The sequence below is a fragment of the Arachis ipaensis genome, chromosome B10 (assembly GCF_059453495.1).
Source record: "Arachis ipaensis isolate K30076 ecotype BB chromosome B10, ASM5945349v1, whole genome shotgun sequence".
Taxonomy (NCBI): Eukaryota; Viridiplantae; Streptophyta; class Magnoliopsida; order Fabales; family Fabaceae; genus Arachis; species Arachis ipaensis.
Window position 1 is genome coordinate 32,220,838 of NC_142435.1, and position 21,351 is coordinate 32,242,188.

Consider the following 21,351-nt stretch of genomic DNA (forward strand, 5'->3'; position numbering starts at 1 on the left):
CCAAGAGCAATCACCCAAGGCCTCTATCAACCCAATTCCATCAAGAGCAAAGGCCCAATTGAAGGCTTGAAGACCATTTGAAGAAAGTGTATAAATAGCATAGGATTTTAGTTTTTCAAAGAGCTTCCTTTTGAGAATTTTCAATACTTGCAGCAGGGAGCTTTCCTTTTCGGTTTTGATTAGTGCACTTAGTAGAGAGCTCACTTTACATTTCTTGGCATTGTTGTTTTAATTCAAGAGAATTTGGGAAGAGAATTGATCTCTCTTCTTCCTTGTTCTTGCCCAGCACTCTTTAATTTCCTTGTCTTGGATCTTGGGTTGGAAAATTGAAGGAAATCTGTTTCAATCTCACCTTGGGATCTTGTTTAATTCTCTGCTTAATTGAATTTCAGTTTTGGTTAATTGCTTCTTCATCTACTTTCTTTGCAATCTACATTTCCTTTGCAATTGTTCTTGTTGGATCTAGGAAGGCATTGAGATCTAGACTTGGTTATCTACTCTCTTGGGTCCTGAGATCTAAATTCCAATTTTACATCCTCTGTTTAATGCTTTTCATGCTCATTTACATTTCTGTTTTAAGATCCGGTTCAATTCAAGTCATCCTTTACTTCTCTGCTTGTTGCAATTTTACTTTTCCTTGTTTAATTTCTGCAAATCCAATTCCCAATTCCCTTTACAATTCAAGCCATTTACATTTCTTGCACTTTAAGATTCTGCAATTTACATTTCTTGCGATCTAAGTTTCTGCCATTTAATTTCTTGTTCTTTAAGATTCAGCACTTTAAATTTCGGTTCTCTTTAATTTCATGCAATTTACCTATTCCCTTTACTTCTCATGCAATTTAAATTCTGCAAATCACAAATCTCTCAACCAAATCTCGATTCGCTTGATTAAATCAACCACTAAACTAAAATTGCTCAATCCTTCAATCCCTGTGGGATCGACCTCAGTCCCGTGAGTTATTATTACTTGATGCGACCCGGTGCACTTGCCGGTGAGTTTTGTGTCGGATCGTTTTCCGCTACATCAAACGCCACCCTGGGTGCCAAAATCGGCGTTTAACGCCAAGAAATGTGCCAGTTCTGGCGTTTTATGCCAGAAAGTTTTTGGCTGGCTTTAAAAGCCAGTTTGGGCCATTCAATCTCAGGCAAAGTATGGACTGTTATATATTTCTGGAAAGCCCAAGATGTCTACTTTTCAACACAATTGAGAGCGCGCCAATTGAGCTTCTGTAGCTCCAGAAAATCTACTTCGAGTGCAGGAGGGTCAGAATCCAACAGCATCTGCAGTCCTTTTTCAGCCTCTAAATCAGATTTTTGCTCAGATCCCTCAATTTCAGCCAGAAAATATCTGATATTACAGAAAAACACACAAACTCATAGTAAAGTCCAGAAATTTTATTTTTGAATAAAAACTGATAAAAATATAATAAAAAGTAACTAAAACATACTAAAAACTATGTAAAAGCAATGCCAAAAAGGGTATAAATTATCCGCTCATCAGTGAGATTCAACTTAAGGATTGAATGTGCGACCTAAGGTTGTGTGTGAGAATTATGCCACTCTCGATTTATGAGAAGTTAAACTTTGCACCGTTGAGGCGATCCGGAGCTAGATTTGTGCTTGCGGACAAGAATATAATTTCAGTTGTGGGTATTGCTGAGAATGTATTGGTGAGAATTCAGGACTTAATCTTTCCAGTGGATTTCCATATCCTAGAGACACCTCCCATTGATTCGGATAGGCCATCTTCCATCTTACTTGGGAGGCCATTCTTGAAGACATCCCGGTTTAAATTAGATGCATTTTCGGGGGATTACTCATTTGAAGCCAAAGGAAAGGTGGTGAAGTTCAAATTGAAAGAAATCATGAGGCAACCACTAGAGGTCCACTCAATTTTTGGTTATGACATTGTTGAAGATGATGTAATTGAAGAACAATTTGGGAGTGATGATGAGATATGTTTCAATAGAGATTTGTGTATAAGAGGAGTTAGCAAGGAAAATGGGAAGGATCCACGACTTCCATATCCTCAAGGAAACAAGGCACCCAATCATGGTTCAATTGACAAGTGGAAGCATCTCCCCTTGAAGGACACTCTTACCAAGGCCAACAAGAAGGACAAGATGGATGTCCTTGAGGATGTTCCAAAAAGATTATCTCAAGCTCATGACCGTCCAACTTAAGGACGTTAAAGAAAAGTGCTAGGTGGGAGACACCCCACCATGGTATGATCCTTCTTGTATATAGTTTCTTGCATGTAGTTTTAGAGTCTTTGTTTGATTTTGTGATTGTTTGATTTTGTTGAGTTGTTTAAGCATGCCTGATTTTGTTTGATTTGGTAAAGTTTGTTAGAGCCTTCATGAGGATTTCATTGATCTTGGTATTGGTTAAATTGATAATTTTGAAGAAAAATGCTTGATTTTGAGTATTGATTGAAATTCTAAGTGTTTTTTTGAAGTACCTAGCTCGAATGAATGCCAAGATTGTACTATAATTGTCTCCCTCATGTTGTTCAAAATAAAAAAAAAAGTCGTCCCACGCGTGAGCTTGGACGATGCATACGCGTCAATGGTCCTTTTCGCAAACCCACGCGTGAGCGTGGGTAACGCGTACGTGTCGTTTGCTGAACTTGCAACTCTTGGTACAAAAACCAGAGAGTTGCGCTAGAATGGTGCTGTTCTTGTGCGAGGAGCACAATCTCACTCCACGCGTGCGCGTCAGCTGACGCGCACGCGTCCCCTTCTGATTCTGCTTCCCACGCATAGGCGTGGACAACGCTCACGCGTCACTTGTTTTTTCTCTCTTCCACGCATATGTGTGGGTGAGGCGCACGCGTCGCATGTCTGACGCAGCTAACAGGGCACGCTACCCTGTTCTCTCCTATTTCCATTTCCTTCTTCCACTCTTTCTTCCTTTCTTCTTCCTTCTCCTTACCAACCCTTCTCCGCCCACCACCACCGGCGACTTCAACCACCGGTGGCCATCACCTCTGATGGTCCCATATTTTCTCTCTCCTCTCTCTTTCTCTCCTCTTCTCTTCTCCTTTTCTCACTTACACTCAACCTCACTTTCTCCCTCTTTCAAGGTCTTATTTCTCTTCTTTCTCTTTTGTTTCTTTTTAAAATTTTTCTTTACTATTGTATTTAATTACTCTACTCCCTTTGTTCTTGGCTGTATTTTAACTTTGTTATTTGTTTGTTTATTTGTTCACTCTTGTTTCTTTTCTTCCCTTTTATTTTCTTGCATGGGTGTTGAATCTCATTTACTTTTTGAATTGGTGGATTATTTCATATCTCTTAGCTTGTTTGTGCTATGGTAGATGACATTTTATTTTGGGGCATATTCCCCTTGAACCGATCAATCTTGCTTGTTATTTACACTTTGCACACCAAGTGTTTGTAAAAAAGGGGCCAATGCCATCTTTGTTCATTGTTGATCTTTTTCTTTCAACTTAGTGTCTCTTTTTCGCAACACTTGCGCTACATAAGCATTGAGCGTCACTTCCATGATTTTTCATCATCAATTGCTCATTCTTTATGGTTTGCTATGCTTGTAGCATCATGTAAGAATGAGTGGTTCAATGCTCTCTAACCCCATATTCTTCCATTTCTAGACTTCATTGTCTTGGAGTTAGTTGAGCGAAAGGTTTTCCTAAGACCCCCACCTTTCTTGCATGTGCTTATCATTGTTGTTATTGATGCTTGAGTTTATTCTTCTCATGATTTATACTTGCATGCCTCTCTCACTCTTGCATCTCATGCTAGTGATATGCCTCCATGATTATATTGTTGTCTTGCTTATATGTTTCAGTTGTCATGTCTTCAGGACACTTTACTCCTTTGTGGCATTAATCTTCACTTGCATTGTATTAATTTTAGTTTTTGTCTCTCTGAGCTTAATGTTTTTCTCTTTTCTTCCTTTTTAGGATGGCCACTAAAAAGGAAAGGAAAAGACCTCCAAAGAGCCATCTACAAAGAGAGCAACTCAAAGAACAACCGTCAAGGTGCAGCTTTCTCAAGGGCTAAAACCATTTTCTAAGCGGTTAAAGAACTCTAGCCGCATTGATGAAGCAGAAACGGAAGTTCCCGCAAGATCCATCAACCCACCTACGGCGGAAACCGACAATTCGGTGTCCACCTCGGATCATAGCAAAGAATTAATCAAGAGGTGAATAAGGAGACGTCCTTGTTCCACCATCCTATAGCCATTGAGAGTGACACTCCCAGACCCACTCTATTCATCATTTATAGCACAGAGGACCATGCAAATTTCTAAGTGTGGGGAGGTCATTTACCGACTTTCGTATGTAACAACCCTTCTTTTCAACAGCCAAATCTTAATTTTCTTTTGTCAATTAGGATAATTTGCATTGCATGGTTAGTTTTTGCATTTAAACACTTTTTGTATTGTAGCTGTTTCTTGTTAGGATTACTTGGTTAGGGTGATGATTTCTTTTCCAAGAAACCGTTTATAGGACACCCTACCAATTTGAAAAATTTTTTGTGTTAAACTTGCTTGAAGGAATTAATTTTGGAAAAGGTTTTTGAGCTAAGAACACACAAGCATGTGAGTTTTGAGTCCAATTGCGTGGTTACATCATATAACCACTTATTTCCATTCTTGTGTGTATTGTTCTCTTTCTATGATTGCAATCCTTGATTTGTTTGATTCTATATGTCCATTATTTTGTGTATGAATGCATTTATATGATTGAGGCCGTTATTTCAATAGCTCACTTACCCAAATAGCCTTGACCCTTTTATCTACCATTGTTAACCAATTTTGAGCCTATGTTAAACCCCCTTTGTTCTTTAATTTAGCACATCAATACCCCTAAGTGAAAAACAATAAATGTCCTCTGATTTGGATTTTTGATTAGCTTAGGCGAGTGAGGGTGGTGTCATTTAAGCGGGAGGGAAGCTTAGGAACATTGGTAAAGGTAAAAGTATATTTTTGTAGTTTTTATTGAAAATATTGAGAATTGAGTACATACTCATGTATTGAATGTTTAAACAATATGCATTGGCACTGTTGTATACAATTCATCAAAAGAGAAAAGAAAAAGAAAAATAATAGAAAAAAAATGTAGAAAAAAATAAAAAAATAAAAGAAACAAAAAATATATAAAAAAAGAAAGCAATAAAAAGGGGACAAAATGTCCCAAGGCAAAACCAATAATAACCAATGCATATGGGATGTGAATTGAAAGAAAATGCATGAGTGTGTGAAAAGTGAATGAATGGGTAGTTATGTTGTGTATTAGAATTGTATATGTTCTTGTGTATGTTAGGTGAGAGCTTAAGTTAATCAAGGATTCAAATTTCAAGCTCACTTGGTCATATATGCATCCTTACCTTTACCCTAGCTGCATTACAACCTAAAGATAAGCCCTCATGATGAATGTACGCAGGCACCGAATAACTGTTGATTGTTAGATAAAAAACAAATCTTGGAAAGCATGATTAGAGGAGAATTGAGTGATCAACCCTATACACTTGAGCGAATAGAGCGGATACACTTCCAGTGAGGATTCGATGCTCAACTCCTTGTTCTCGGCTTTCACAAGCTTTCTTCTTGCAAGTTGTTTACACTCCATTCTAATATTTAAATTGGTAGAGTTCATGAATCATCTAATTGCCTTGGCCCTATGTATTCATATGTGTTCTTGGAAGTTGATTCACTTTTGACCAAGTAGATAGAAGCATTTGCATTAGTTGCATCCATGTAGGTAAATTGCATTTCATAAACCTCATTCTCCTATGTTCTTTGGTCTTTTAATTTTTAGCATGAGGACATGCTTGGTTTAAGTGTGGGAAGGTTTGATAAACCCCAATTTTTTGGTTTATCTTGTATAGAATTTGGAGGGTTTTATCAATATTTTCTGCACTTATTCATATAAATTGCATGGTTTTGTGTTTCCTTCCTAATTTTGCTTCATGGTTTAAAACATGCTTCTTTAACCCTAAAAATGCTATATTTAAATCCTCTTCTATTATCATTTGATGCTGTGATGTGTTTGTTAAGTGGATTCAGGATCTATAGGCCACGAATGGTCTAGAAGATGGAAAGGAAGCATGCACAAGTGGAAGGAACATGAAAAATGAAGATTTGGAGAACTGGAGACGACGCGCACGCGTGGTTGACGCGCACGCGTGGATTGGCGCAGCAGTGATCGATGTGCATGCATGCTTGACGCGTACGCGTGGCTTGCAAAACTCAGATGACGTACACGCGTGGCCGACGTGCACGCGTGATGCCCAGCACGTGACATCATTAATGAAATCGTGGCTGGCGATTTCTGAGAGGCTCCAGGCCCAAATCTAACTTGATTCTGCATGGAAAAGACCCAGGAATTGATGGAGGAAATGAGGGGATCCAATCATTCACACAAGACACATAATTTTAGCTAGTTTTTTTGTTCTTGTTTTCTAAAAAAAGAAACTCTTACTTCTCTTTAGATTTAGTTTGTTTTGATCTTCCCTTTGTTGAAATTCTGAATTGGGTCCTGTTAATTTTAGTTTCAATTACTTAATTTGAGTTCTCTAGTTATAATTTTTTTAGATCCTGTGTTGAAATTGTGTTCTCTTATTATTTCCCTTTTCTTCTCATTTTATGAACTTTGTGGATTTTAGATTTCTATTAGTGCATTAATATTTTCTATGATTGATAGTGTTATTTGAGTTGTTTTCTATTGATAATTGTTTGTGGGTATTTGTGATTTTTAATTAATTTATAATTTGAATATGTCTTTTGTTAATGCACATCATGTGTTTGATGAAATATTTTCTTTGATTATGGAGTAGTTTTCTATACTCTTAGCCTAGGCTAAGGGAATTGGGTGAACTTGAGTCATTGAGTCTAATTGATTTAGTGATTTGAGAACCCTAGTGGTCAAATTGATACCCATTGACACCAATCTACTACTAAGCCAATTAGTAGTTGAATTGGGACTTATGAGTTGAGATTGATCAAGCCATTTGACGTACTTCAAGTGTTGAAGTAGACATTGTACGTACTTCAAGCATAGAAGTAGACTTAATGAGCTTGGTTCCTCATAATTGTCAATATATGGTTATTAGACAAGGATGGTGACCCCAATTCCCATGCCTAGCCAAGAGTCCCTTTTATTATTCATATTTGAAACCCAAAAATCCTAATTGCTTGATTCTCGTTATAGTTAGTTTAGTTGTTTACTTAGTCTTAGAATAGAAATAGCTTTACATGTTCCCTTGCTAGATTGAAATTGCTTATACCTTGCTTTGATTGCTTTGATTTAGTTTCTTGCACTTTAAGATTCCTTGCATGTTAAGTTTAGTAGTTTAAATTCTTGTTTATGACTCCCAACCCCGAAATTCTAACCAATATTGATGCACATGTTTGCCCATTCTCTTGAGGACGATCCGAGACCAATACTCTCGGTTAATTTATATTGGGGTTGACTTTGTGACAACCAAATCAAAATTTGATCGATAGGATTATATGTTGGTTTAGGACTATACTATGACAATGACATTGGTTTTCTATTGATGAAAATTCTAGACCGACCGTAATCTTTTGGCATCATATTTATAGAACTAACTCCCAACCCAGCCAACCCCTACCACTACCAACATCCACTCTGTCATCACCAACCCACCACCACCACCACCCCTACTCTCCACCACCTATCGCCATTGTCATTGTCATTGTGACTAACAGCCATAACACCTACACCTAACTAGCATCTTTTGCTATGCTCTCTTGGGCTCCCTCATTTTTTTATCTTACCCCTCTTTTCTTATTCTCTACCACCATCACCTACTTCCTCCTTTCTCATTATCTTTAATTTGCTACTACCGTTGCCACAAAGCCATAACCACTATCATTGACATCTTCTTCTCTCTTTGACTTCTCCTTTCTAAAAAACAATAGCATTCATCACCATTCCATTATCACCACCAATCAGACATGGCTTATTATAATAGATCGTGAATTGTAGAGGTGATTGAATGACAAATGGTGGGTGTTACTTGATATTTATTCTATTAGTTAGAATTTATTAATATAAGCTGTTATTTCTCTTTGTATAGAAAGTTGTTAGTAGTGGGTTTCATTACACATGCTGAGCTGTATAGTTGATTAGTGCAGCAATATAATTTTGTTAGAAGTAGTGTTTGTATATATAGCAAATTGTAGCATTGTATTCTTTGAGTCTCATCATTATACAGGTTCAATTCTCAATTCCTTCTTGGCTTCTCTGTTCTTGTTCTTCTCCGTGCTCACATGCAAGTTTCACATGGTGCGGTGAGCATGGATGGAGGAACATTTAGATACTAATTGAAGGATGAGAAAATTGCTCTCTAATTCACAATTCGTTGACATGATTAGAGAAGGATCATGAGTCCAGCTTCACAATTGAAGCGCTTGTTCGCGGTTCTTGGCTCGTGAATATTTTTTCCCCTTTTTTCTTCATTCAATTTGAACTCGTGCAATTTCTTCTCCTTTTCTTCACACCTATTTGAAATCTCAGCATCAGCTCCTCTTCTTCATCTATTTCTTTTCTTCTTCTTTTTTGAACTCACACCGTAAAGTTTGATGAGAGTGCTGTTATCTCACTGTCTTCCCGGTAAGGAGAGATAACGAGTTTCCGATCAATGAGATCAAGAGAGAAAGGTTACAACCGCTTCTGGCATCTTCACAGTAATGGAAGAAAAATCAAATTCAAGTGATGGATACACAGGAGGTGGTCCTACGATGGACATGCAACAATTCGTAACGTTCTTCAGTCAAGTGGCACAGATCCAGAGCCGCATCAACAAGACAAATCCGAATTAAGATCTCCCAAGTCTTTATTACATACTTTCTTTTGAAAATCCAGGTATACCTATTACCAATGTAATCCTTACTGGTTCAAATTACAGTGCGTGGAGCAAAGCTATCACTAATGCTCTTACATCTGAAAATAAAATTGAATTTATTGATGGCACTATCCTAAAACCTGAGAAAACTGATCCTGATTTCAAGGCATAGCAACGATGCATTACCTATGTAGTTGCTTGGATTAACCTTTCCCTTAGTCCAAAGATCTATCAGAGTGTTCTTTGGAACAATATAGGCTACGAATTATGGAATGACCTTAAGCATCGCTACTATTAGGGTGATAGGTTTCGAGTAGCTAAATTGAATGAGGAGTTTTATGCACTAAAACAAGGGGATTTATCTGTTACTGCTTATTTTGCCAAACTGAAAAATCTTTGGGAAGAGATTGATGATTTTAGAACTATACCTGGTTGTGATTGTGTTAAATGTGAATGTGGCTTAGGCATTGTTAGGCAACACAGGGAAGAGGACATAGTCACCAAGTTTTTGCGTGGTCTTGGAAAGCAATATTCCACTGTTAAGTCACAGATTATGTTAATGGATGATTTGCCTAGTGTGAACAAAATTCTGTCAATGATAACTCAGCAAGAAAGGCAGTTGTTCAGCTTTGACAATGCTTTAGATGCTAAGATTTTGGCAGCCTCTTTTTAGCCTGACAACAAATGTAGAAATTCATCCAAAAAGGGACAAAATCGCATCAAATTGCAGTGCACTCATTGTAGAAAATCAGGACACATTGTGGATAATTGCTGTAAGAAGCATGGTTATCCACCTAACTTCAAACCCCGGTTTGAGAAAAGGTCTCCTATCCTCAATTGTATGAGGTGCAGTAGACATTTCTGAAGATGAAAATGATGATTTCAATGCTCCACAATTGGTTAAAGGTGAACCAACCATTAATGAAATCACTCCAGAGCAATGAAAAGCTCTTTTAGCCCTGCTCAGCAAACAAGATGTGCCTCATTCTCATAGTGTCAACCAGATTTCAGCCAAAGCAAATACTTCTCCTTATACAGGTAGAATGGTAAATATTTTACAATTTGATTCTCATGTCAAAGCTCTAAATATCTCAATTAATAAACACAAGCCATGGGTACTTGACACTGGAACTACTGACCATGTATCATATACCTTGGCTGATTTTCAAAATTACTTCAAAGTTGATCCAATTATTGTCAAATTACCTAATGGAGCACTCACTACTAGCTGCAACATGGGTACCATTATGTTTTCTGAAACCTTTTTCTCACTAATGCATTGTTTATTCCCACTTTTAACTTCAAACTCATCAGTTTCGAAACTTACTGCATCTTTACATTGCAAAATGAGTTTTACTGACAAGGCTTGTGAGATACAGGATCTATACACTTTGAAGATGATTGGTGCAGCTAGCAATGTTGATGGTTTGTACATTATGCACAAAGAAGTCAAAGCTCTCCCTCACATCACAGCAACTTTCCACAACCAATTTTCTCAGTCTTTATGGCATGTTAGAATAGGGCATCCATCTCATGATAGGCTTGCTGCATTGCAAAAGAATTTTAAGTTTATTGATTGTACAAAACATACAGAATCGTGTCATTCTTGCCATCTTGGCAAACAAAAGCGATTACCCTTTTCTGTTAGTTCTATTACTGCAGCTAATGTACTTGACCTCATTTATGTTGACATTTGGGGACCTATTTCTGTTCCCTCTTTTACTGGAAAGCGTTATTTTTTTACTATAGTGGATGATTGTTCTCGATTTATTTGGATTTTGTTCATGAAAACTAAAGCTGAGGCTTCTTCATTGGTTAAAGATTTTGTCACTTTTGCTAAAACCCAATTTGATATAGTGGTTAAAACAATTCGCACAGATAATGGGCTTAAGTTTTTAATGCCTGCTTTCTATAGCTCTAATGGCATATCTCACCAAATAACTTGTATGGAAACTCTACAGCAGAATGGCATTGTTGAGCGCAAGCATCAACACGTTCTTGTTGTGGCTAGAACTCTCTTGTTTCATGCTCAATTACCGAAATATTTTTGGAATTACAGTGTTGGACATGCAGTCTATTTAATTAATCGACTGCCAACACCTTTTTTGCAAAACAATTCTCCATATCAAGTCCTTTATAAGACTTTGCCAAATCTTTCCCCTCTCTGAGTCTTCGGTTGTTTAGCATATGCTAGCAGCCTTGCACGACAACGAGGCAAGCTGGATCCAAGAGCAAGAAAGTGTTTGCCTCTTGGATTCAGGGAGGGTACAAAGGGATACCTGCTCTTTGATTTGCAAACTCGAGAGATTTTTCTATCTCGGGATGTCCAATTTCATGAGAATTGTTTTCCTTACTGTTACTCCAATAATGCCAATAATGACAATTTTTCAGCTTCTTCTCATTCATCTCATGTTGCATCTCATCCCTTTGATTATGAATTTCTGGAAGGGAGTCAGATACAAGTTTTAAACACTGATGATGCAGCCACTCAACCAAGTTTACATCACCCAAATCTCAATCATCAGGAAGATAATGCTTCCTCTGATTTAAATGAAACTGATGAAATTCTCTCCTATCCTGAAATTCATGATCATTTGGAAATCACATCTGCATCACATGAAGGGTTTTCCACTCATAATTCTGCTGCTCTTCCTGAATCCTCCATTATGCTTGAAGTTGCTGATGTAAGGAGATCAACTAGGCAAACTAAACCACCTGCATACTTGTAGGACTATGAGTGTCAAACCATCAACACTGTTTTACCCTCATCGTAGCTCACTGCTCAAAGGTATCCTCTCTCTAAAGCCTTGTCTTATACTAGGCTATCTCCCATGCATTTTGCATTTTCTGTTGCTATTCAAAATTAGAGCCCAGAATCTATGAGGATGCAATCACTCAAACTTGTTGGCAAGAGGCAATAAGAGCTGAACTGGCTGCCTTGGAAGAAAATAAAACATGGAAGCTAACTTCTTTACTAATTGGAAAGAGAGTAATTGGATGTAAATGGGTATTTCATACCAAATACCACCTGAATGGCACAGTGGAGAGGCACAAGACAATACTTGTTGCCAAAAGATTCACACAAGTGACTGGTGTTGACTATCAAGATACCTTCAGTCCTGTAGTGAAGCTAGGGACTTTGAGAGTGGTACTTGCTGTTGTAGCAGTAAAAGGGTGGCACCTTAAACAAATTGATGTCAACATGAAATTTTTACATGGTGAACTCGATGAGGAGATCTATATGAGAGTGCCTCCAGTTTAGAAGCCTCACCTGGTCATGTTTGCAAGCTTGAAAAGTCCTTGTATGGATTGAAACAAGCGAGTAGGCAGTGGAATTGCAAGCTCAAATCTGTTCTACTCAAGCTGAAATTCACTCAATGTAAATCGGATTACAGCATCTTCACCAAGACTACTTCACTTGGATTCACAGCAATTCTCGTGTATGTCGATGATTTAGTATTGGCAGGTGATGATCTAAATGAAATTAACTCAGTTAAAGATGTTCTTCATGAGAGATTTCGGATCAAAGACATGGGAGACTTAAAGTACTTCCTTGGTCTAGAAGTGGCAAGATCCAAGACGGGAATTACTTTGTACCAGAGAAAATATGTTCTTGATTTACTCAAGAAAACAGGATTTGAAGGGTGCAAACCTACCACCACTCCCATTGATTATGGAGCAAAGCTCAGTAAAACTGCTGGAAATTTGCTCACTGATTCTGGTCAGTATAGAAGAATTGTGGGCAAGCTCTTATATATGGCAAATACTAGGCCTGATATAAGCTATGTCATTGGGAAGCTAAGCCAATTTTTGGATTGCACCACTACTGAGCATTTGAAGAAGGCACATAGAGTGCTGCGTTATGTAAAAGGCTCCCCAGCTACAGGCCTCTTCTTCTCTGCAGAATCTGATTTGTAACTTACTGGTTTCTCTGACTCTGATTGGGCTGGTTGCGTTGACTCTCGATGATCCATCTCGGCATATTGTTTTTAGTTGGGACCATCATTGGTTACTTGGAAGAGTAAGAAATAACTTACAGTTGCAGCCTCCTCCTCAAAAGCAGAGTATAGAGCTTTAGCTCAGGCCACCAGAGAAGCCCAATGGCTAAGCTATGTTCTTTGAGATCTTGGCGTTCCAATTACAAAGCCTATTAATTTATACTATGATAGCAATTCAGCTATTTACATTGTAACTAATCCTGTGTTTCATGAACGTACCAAGCATATCGAAGCAGATTGCCATATAGTCCGTGACAAATTGCAAGAAAAGTTGATTCATTTCCTTCCCATTTCCACCAATAATCAAGCTACCGACATTCTCACTAAACCTCTTGCTCCTGGGCCTTTCAATGCAGGTTATTTTAAGCTTGGATTGTTAGATCTCTTTTCTCCCAGTGGTCCAAGCTTACGGGAGGGTGTTACTTGATATTTATTCTATTAGTTAGAATTTGTTAATATAAGCTGTTATTTCTCTTTGTATAGAAAGTTGTTAGTAGTGGTTTCATTGCACGTGCTGAGCTGTATAGTTAGTTAGTGTAGCAATACAATTCTGTTAGAAGTAGTGTTTATATATATAGCAAATTGTAGCATTGTATTCTTTGAGTCTCATCATTATACAGGTTCAATTCTCAATTCCTTCTTGGCTTCTCTATTCTTGTTCTTCTCCATGCTCACATGCAAATTTCACAGTGGGAGAGAGAGAGAGAGAGAGAGAGAGAGAGAGAGAGGTCAATAACAAGTTCTATGGATGTGTGAATGAAACTGATAATGTTGTAGTGATCATGTGTCGAGGGCAGATCTATGCTGTGGTGGAAGGGGTGTAAGTGAAACTACGGTAACATTGAAGGTAGTGCAACAACAGTAGGATGAAAAGTGTGGTGGATGTAGATGTAAAGTAGAGGTAGGGTAAGGGATGACTATGGTGACGACAATGAAGGTGGTGTGACTACAATGGCATGGGGGTGCTGATGGTTGGGGTTGCTATTAGGGATGAAATAGGAAAAGGGTGGAAGAGAATGCATGGATGGGATGATGATGATGATGATAATGTAGGTGTTGTTGATGGCTATGGTAGGCATTATTGGTGGTGAAGGGAAGGGTTGGATTGGAGTTGAGGTAAAAATTAGGGTAAAGTATGATTTTGGTCCCTAAGGTTTAGGATGAAAATTTTATTCGTCTCTGACCTTTTTTTACATTCAAATTTGTCCCTAAAGTTTAATTTTATTTTAAAATTGTCAGTTTTACTTAAGTCTTAAAATTTTGGACCAAATTACCCTAATAAAAAAATTATAAAATTAAAAAAAGAAAAAAAGATAAAAGAAAGAGAGTGTTTGAAGTTGAGAGAGGAAAAGAACTACGGGAAAGAAGAAGAAGGGGGAAGGGAAGAAGAAGAAGGGGAGGAGGAAGGTGGCAATTGACGATGCCGGCGAGGGAAGATGTCATGTGCTGTCGTCGCTATTTCTGCTTTTGTGTCAGTGTTTCCATGAGTGGGCAGAGACGCTAGCAAATCGGCGAGAGAGGAGATCGCATCGCCGTTTCTGCTCCTCTCGCCGCTGGTCATCGCTCGCTCACCGCTACTCATTGCCCGCTCACCGTTCGCCACTGGTTATCATTTCTCCTCACCGCTCGCCGCGGCTCCATAGGGTTCCAATTCTATTTTTTTGTTGATTCTATTTGATATTTGAAATGCAGATTTGTTGACTCTTTGGTACTGATTTCTGCTTATGTTTTTTGTTTCTTACATTGTTTTTTGCTGCCTTATTGTTGTGTCTTGTTGCTGCTGTGCTGCTAGTGTTTTTTTGTTTATTCCTACTTCTATTTTAAAACTTTTACTGCAGCTGTTGGTCTTTTTGGTTGGATAAAGAAGAAAAAGAAGAAAAAATGAGTATTTTGGTAAATAAGGTTGCTAGAAAAGGGTGGTTAGATAAGGGTATTTTGGTTCGAAAGATGATTTTACAACCAAGTCGAACCTTAGGGACGAATTTGAATGCAAAAAAAGGTTAGGGATGAATCGAATTTTCGGCCTAAATCATAAGGACCAAAATCGTACTTAACCCTAAAAATTAAAATTAAAGTTAGGATGAAATTAGATTAAGAATAACCAGAAATATTTGGTAACAAAAATAATTAATCAAAAATAGTAAAAAATTGTCTTATTTAATATTTATTAATTGTTATTAGAATTAAAAAATGTTAAATAAAATAAGTTTAGACTATTTTTTTGTCTTTTTGAAATTATCGAAAAATAAAATTAAAATAATATTGTTGATTAATGGTTGAATGTCAAAACATTAAGGATAAAGATATAATTAAAATTTCAAAAATTAAAGATAAAATGAATCAAACTAAAAATAATTCTAAAAAATTTTGAAAACATTATAAATAAAAATATATTTTATCTTAAAATTTTGTATTACTTACATCGTAATCCACCAAAATATTCCTCGCATCAAACGACAAAAAACAAACAAGCGTTGTTGTCATCTATTGATTTGTTGCTGACAAATTGTGCCGACTATATATTTTTGCCAAATCAATGTGACGTTCGAATGTGATTGGACACTATCAATCAAATTAGAAGGAGAAATAAATGTGAGAGAACATTATTGAACATTTTTATATTGTCGGCAAATAGTTCTAACTGTTTCTATGGTTTTTTTCGCCGCAATTGAGCATACAAATTGTTTGGTTCTGAATTCTCTAACAAAAGTGTGTCTTTTTTTTCCCGAGTAACATCATTGTTTGGCTTTAAGCATAAGAGCCTTGATATAAACAGTGGCGTGCACAACAATATGGATCGAAACAAAACATGAGTGGGAGTGGGATCCATGAAATACATATGTGAGAAATAGTGTTTGTAGGACCAAAAATAATAATAAAACATTAGAAAATTTATATAATATAGAAAATCAAATATCAACCTCATTGATTTATGTTTTAGTCATTTATACTTTTAGTAGAATGTATTTTTTTTATGTTATTTTTCGATTCGGTAGGTTAAGGACTAATCTACTAGGGGTATTCGCGGTGTGATTTGATTTAATTTTTTAAAGAAAAATAATTCGATCTAATTTTATATTAATAGTGAGGTTCGGTTTAATTGGTTTAGTTTTTTTATTAAGACAATTTGAACCGAACCAAACCAAACCAATTAAATTCGGTTTGGTTCGGTTCAGTTTATTCGGTTTAAGGATTCGAGAGACTTTTGTGCAACAAATGCAGCCGGTTGCGACATTTATGACTATTTGAAATACCATGAGAGCCAGAGCTGCAGTTAAACCAAGAGATAGAGCTGGAGTTCGAGGATATATGCATTAAAAATCAAAATTGGAAATACAGAATCATATAAAAGTTTAACAGAAGCAGCAACACAACAAAATAAAATAGCTTCAACAGATAATCAATAACAATTTCAAAATATCAACAATAAATACTCAATAAGGAATAATAATCAATAAACAACAAATCAACAATAAAAGAGGTTTAACCCCAGGTTCCATAACTACATAATTACAACAGATTTTGAAAACAGAATAAAAAATTAGAACCCTAAACACAGAATTTGAATGATAGAATCATCAAAATAGAAATAAAAAAAATTCAGAATCATAAACACAAGTTGAAACCAAAAATCATCAAAATAAAAAAAAAACCTACAAAGAAGGAAGATGGAGATGCTGGACAATGAGACCCGGCAGGTCGGCGGCTGCTACGGGGGCAACGAGATTGGACTGAGATGGACAACGACACTCCTGGACTGGACTGAGACGTATGGCAGAGTAGTGGAGGACGATTACGGTGTTGCAATCAGCAACCTGCGACCTATGATGTTGAAGACAACGCTGCAATATCAGAGACGGTGCTGTGTAGAGGAAAGGGAAGGGAGCTCTAGGGTCTGGGCTCGCTCTCTGACTGAGGGTTAGTGTGCAACTAGGAGAAGGAAGCGCGATAAGGAAGGGAGGGGGAGAAAAGACCGAGCCGAGAAGAGGGAAGCGCGATAAAGAAGGGCCACTGCGAGGGTGCTGTCCGGTGACGTCAGACGCAGAGAGAAGGACGGTGTTGTGGAGGGTGGGATGAGGAGTTTTCGGCGCTGTGGAGTGGTGAAGTGGTGGCTAGCTAGGTTATCTGCTTTGGAGAGGGGGCTTTATATATTAGGATTTTTAAGTGAACATGTTCGGTTTGGTTCAGTTAGGGTTTTCACTGAAAGAACCGAAAATCGAACCAAACCGCAGAAAAAACTGCAAAATGTTATTTTTCGATTTTTGGTTTGTTCAGTTTTCGATTTTTTCGGTTCACTTGGTCAATTTTGTTTGGTTTGGATTGGTTTTGAACACCCCTATAATCTACTACGGATCTAACCTTCGTTAATTTAAGAATCACTACAAGATTCTCGCTATTTTGTAGCGGTTAAAAACTCCCATTGATAGGTTTGTAGGAGTTTCACAAATCTCTAAATTGGAGGTTCCACGAGCTTATTTGTAGCGGTTTTACAAAACTGCTAGGACCTCATTCAGTAGCGGTTTAAAACCTCCACAAACATAGTATTCAATTTTAAAAAAATTACCACAAACTGAACAACAGTAACCGTGGGCAGAATTAGAAAAACCATTCTACACAATATTAGCATCATCTAAATTTAAATTGACACCAATTAAAGCACTAAAATACATAATTAGATGAGAAACAATAAATAATAAAATTAGAACTATGTCAAAGAGATATCTATTCTAAATCATAAGGCATATGCAATCAAGGATTCTCCCATTAGTTCCTCCTTTCTTTCACCTCCTTTAATATGAGGAGTAGCCTCTTCTTAGTGGCATGACCAAGCTAACTAGAATATTCACAATACATAAGCAAGGAACCATACCATATTTTTGGTTATGAATGTCCTCCTGTATGTGTTGACATACTTTCTCACATCATCTTGCTTGGAAAGATTGAACAACATACGAATTTTTACAGCTCTATTTGGACTCTTCATCCTTAGTTTTTCAATGTCTGTCAGGCCTGGCAAATCATTGTCACCCTTCTTCATAATTACCAAGTTCAGAACAGAGAGGTCTTGTATACGGAAGAATTAAAAAATAGAACACAAGACTTGAATGAATGCTCTATACATTGTACAGCTTATACTAATTGTCATTATAATCTTAATCTCAAAGCAAATTAAAAGAGACATATAATAGTGTAGTGTATTACCTCTATAGAGCAAGAGGCGAACGCGACCAGAGGTCAATACTCCCTGCTTCATTAGAAATCCCTATTTGTCACAACTTCCAGTGATCTTGTAGACGTGGCCTTTGAATTCTTGTTGGTAGAACAGCAATGAAGATGACTAGGAAAATCTCAAGATTGTTTAACAAAAATTCCACCACACCTCACCCAAAGCATCACCAAGAACCTCTTATGAGATTCTCTTGTCCCAAAATGCTCGCCTATAATAAAAAGCAGAATGTCATAACTCATAACATAACAACGTGCCACAAAAACAATCCAAATGACCAAAACATAAAGTAGTGAAGAGATTACAGCTTCTGGTCATCCTCAATCTCGAGCTTCTTTTGGCATCCATTGGTGGGATTTGCAATGTTGAACTGAAAAAGTAAAATGTAACACCCTTACTACCAAAATGTCACGCTTTTGGCTGCGTCACTCTGATAGCGAGGATATTATGACGACTTCTATATAGTTAATAAGAAGATAGGAGTCTTTAACTCATAACAGTGGCGCTGTTTTCTTTGAAAAACTGGAAATACATTCTCATAAAAATTTTAGCAGTATCTCCTCTAAAATTTTGAATTTGCCACCCTTTAAGGGACCCCACCAAACCAAATCAAATATCTCTCAACCGTTCAAATTAATTTCAATTAACCAATATCATAACAATACCAACTCAACTCAAGAAAAATAACAAAGTCTAGAACTCGAGCAACCAATCTCATCAATCACAATTTAAACCAACTTCAACAAAATCAATCAATAAATAGGAATTCTCAACCTTCTCAAACAGTTTCAATACCAAATCATTCCTTAATATAAATATATATAAACCAAATTTCCAACGCAACTTATTTCTCAATATAAATATACCAATCAGATTCCTAAATCAAGCTTTCATTAATTATCACAACGCCAACTCAATCAATCAAGTAAATAATCACATTCTTTCAAAATAACTCAGTCAAACCATAAGATTCGCATAATCACCAAAAATATATTTTTGCATCAATATCGATTTATAAAAATTCTTGAAAATAAAATGAGTATAAGGAAAGCGCTCCTACCTCACTCGCGACTCAACTATGCGACAAAAACTCCGTTTTCTCTTGGCCCGCAACAGCAACAGCCATAATCATAGCTCCATAGCTCCCGCGACAACAACCAACTCCAATTGCGACATGCAACAACCGAAACTTCATTCTCTTTCTATTCATGGGATGCCTCCCTCACGGCGGACTTGGCTCGCCGGTGGCTAGGCAGCAGCTTGAACGGCAACCTAGAGCTGGCAACTGCAACTCCTTCTCGCGCATCCTCTTTTCTGCCCTGTCCGGCGACGATGGAGGCTCCGCGATGACTTTAAGGTGCAGCGACTGGGCGACATTGGCTCCAACGGCTGCGCGGGCCTCCTTCCTCTTCCTCTCTTCGATCACGTTGCTCCTTCTCTACATGACGGCAATGAGCTCCCCACGTGCGACAATTCGGCAGCGGCAACGCTTCCCCCTCCCTTCCTTCTTCTTCTCTCTTCCCTTTCTTTCTTTCTTTCTTTCTTTCTTTCTTTCTTTCTTTCTTATTTTTGTGTGCGTGTGAAACACAGGTGAAGTGAGTGTTGTGAGGGAGTGTGCGGTGATGAGGAGTAAGGGAGTACGGGTGTTATGTTAGAGTTAGGGTTAGAATTTGGGTAGTTTAGGTAATTTTGATAAAATTAGGGGTAATAGAGTAATTGAAAACTAATTTTAATCCAACACTCATATTTATAAAAATACTATTTATTTATTAACTTACAAATTATTTTCAAATAAATACTCTAATTCAATAATTAGAGATAATTAAATTAATTTCCTTGAAATTATAAAATAAAGTTCAAAATCTAGTTATTCAAATTAAACATATAAAATTCTCATTATTTTTTAATCACTAAAAATTTAAATCAACTATAAGAAAGTACTCAATATAAAAATCTTTGAAAATATATTCTCGAATAAATAAAATAAATAATAAATAATTTATTATTTAATTTTCAAAAATCTCTTCACAAAATATATACAATAGCAAGTTTGATTCGATCATGTCGCCTATGGTTTTGAAAATTTTGAGGGATATGTTAAAAATTCGGTGTACTTAAAAATGAGGTTCATATTAAATCATTATTATGTGTCCAATTTTGGTTCTCTTCTAGCCTCAGAACACTTTGTTGAGGAAATATAAATCAGATTAGGACAAGGTTTATTGATTTCATTTTCGCTAGCAATCTTAATCTGAATAAACATGTGAGATGTTCAAAGCATATGTAATTCAATATCTTTAGTACAACTATATTGCTTTAATTTAAATGTTCAAAGCAAGTAACAAACCTATTCTTTTTTGTATGACTTTCTCCAGAGCCTCCAGCTCAATCAACCTCCTCTGTGGCCTGTGAAAATGTTGTTCACAGTAAAATTTGTATCACTTCTTGGAATCATCCTTCATCTACAATAATTTGAACCAAGCTACAATAAGATACATAATTAAATAATTTATCAAAAGTCTAAAAACCAACGAAGAGATCAGACTATAATTTTAAGCTTGAATGTTTAGGAAATAAGATTCTAAACTTTATAGTAAGCACAAACAAACAAAGAAACTTAAGTGATAGAAAATTAGAAATTTCAAAAACCTCAGAGAAAAAATGTGAAAAGATGTAAAAAGACCTAATGTGGCACTGGTGGATGAACTTGGCCACGCCGGACTTGAAGACGAGAATATAGAGGCGGCGCTCGAGGAAGTTCTCGACGGTGAGAGAGAGAATGTAATCGAGCTTGTTCTGCATCTTGTCGAGGAGGTCATTACGGAACATGCTCAGAGGCTTGGGCATTGTGACTAGATCTGGAGAGGCGATGAACCACAGCGGCAGCGGCGACGGTGAGGCGAGCTCTCTCTCCTCTCTGAATCTCTTTGTTTCATTCTTCTCTCAAATCTCCTCAGCCAACAGTACTGAGTCTACACCCAAACCGTGCTCTGAGTGTTTCACATACGCCGGAGCAAAAGTAGAATAAGTGGCAGAACCTGTCGGGGAAGACAACGTAGCAGTAACGCCGCGTGGATTTGACATGCCATAGTGAGAGGGAGCTAGCTTTGCGCTTCAGAGCTCCAACATGGTGGCGTGTTGATGTAGGCTCAGATGCGGGTGAGTCGGCGGTAGCAGAAGGAGTTGGAGATGTGGCATCGCAGTATTTCTCTTCCATTAGAATAAAAAAATTCTGTTTAGGATTTTAGAGTTTTACTATTCTTATTGTTTCAGTGTGTTCGTTTTG

General features: G+C 37.2%; 1 pseudogene; it reads right to left on the bottom strand.

Annotated features, from left to right (window-relative positions):
* Positions 1 to 17,681: 17,681 nt before the first annotated feature.
* On the bottom strand, positions 17,682 to 20,912 carry LOC110268401 (small ribosomal subunit protein eS6-like; annotated as a pseudogene).
* Positions 20,913 to 21,351: the final 439 nt, after the last annotated feature.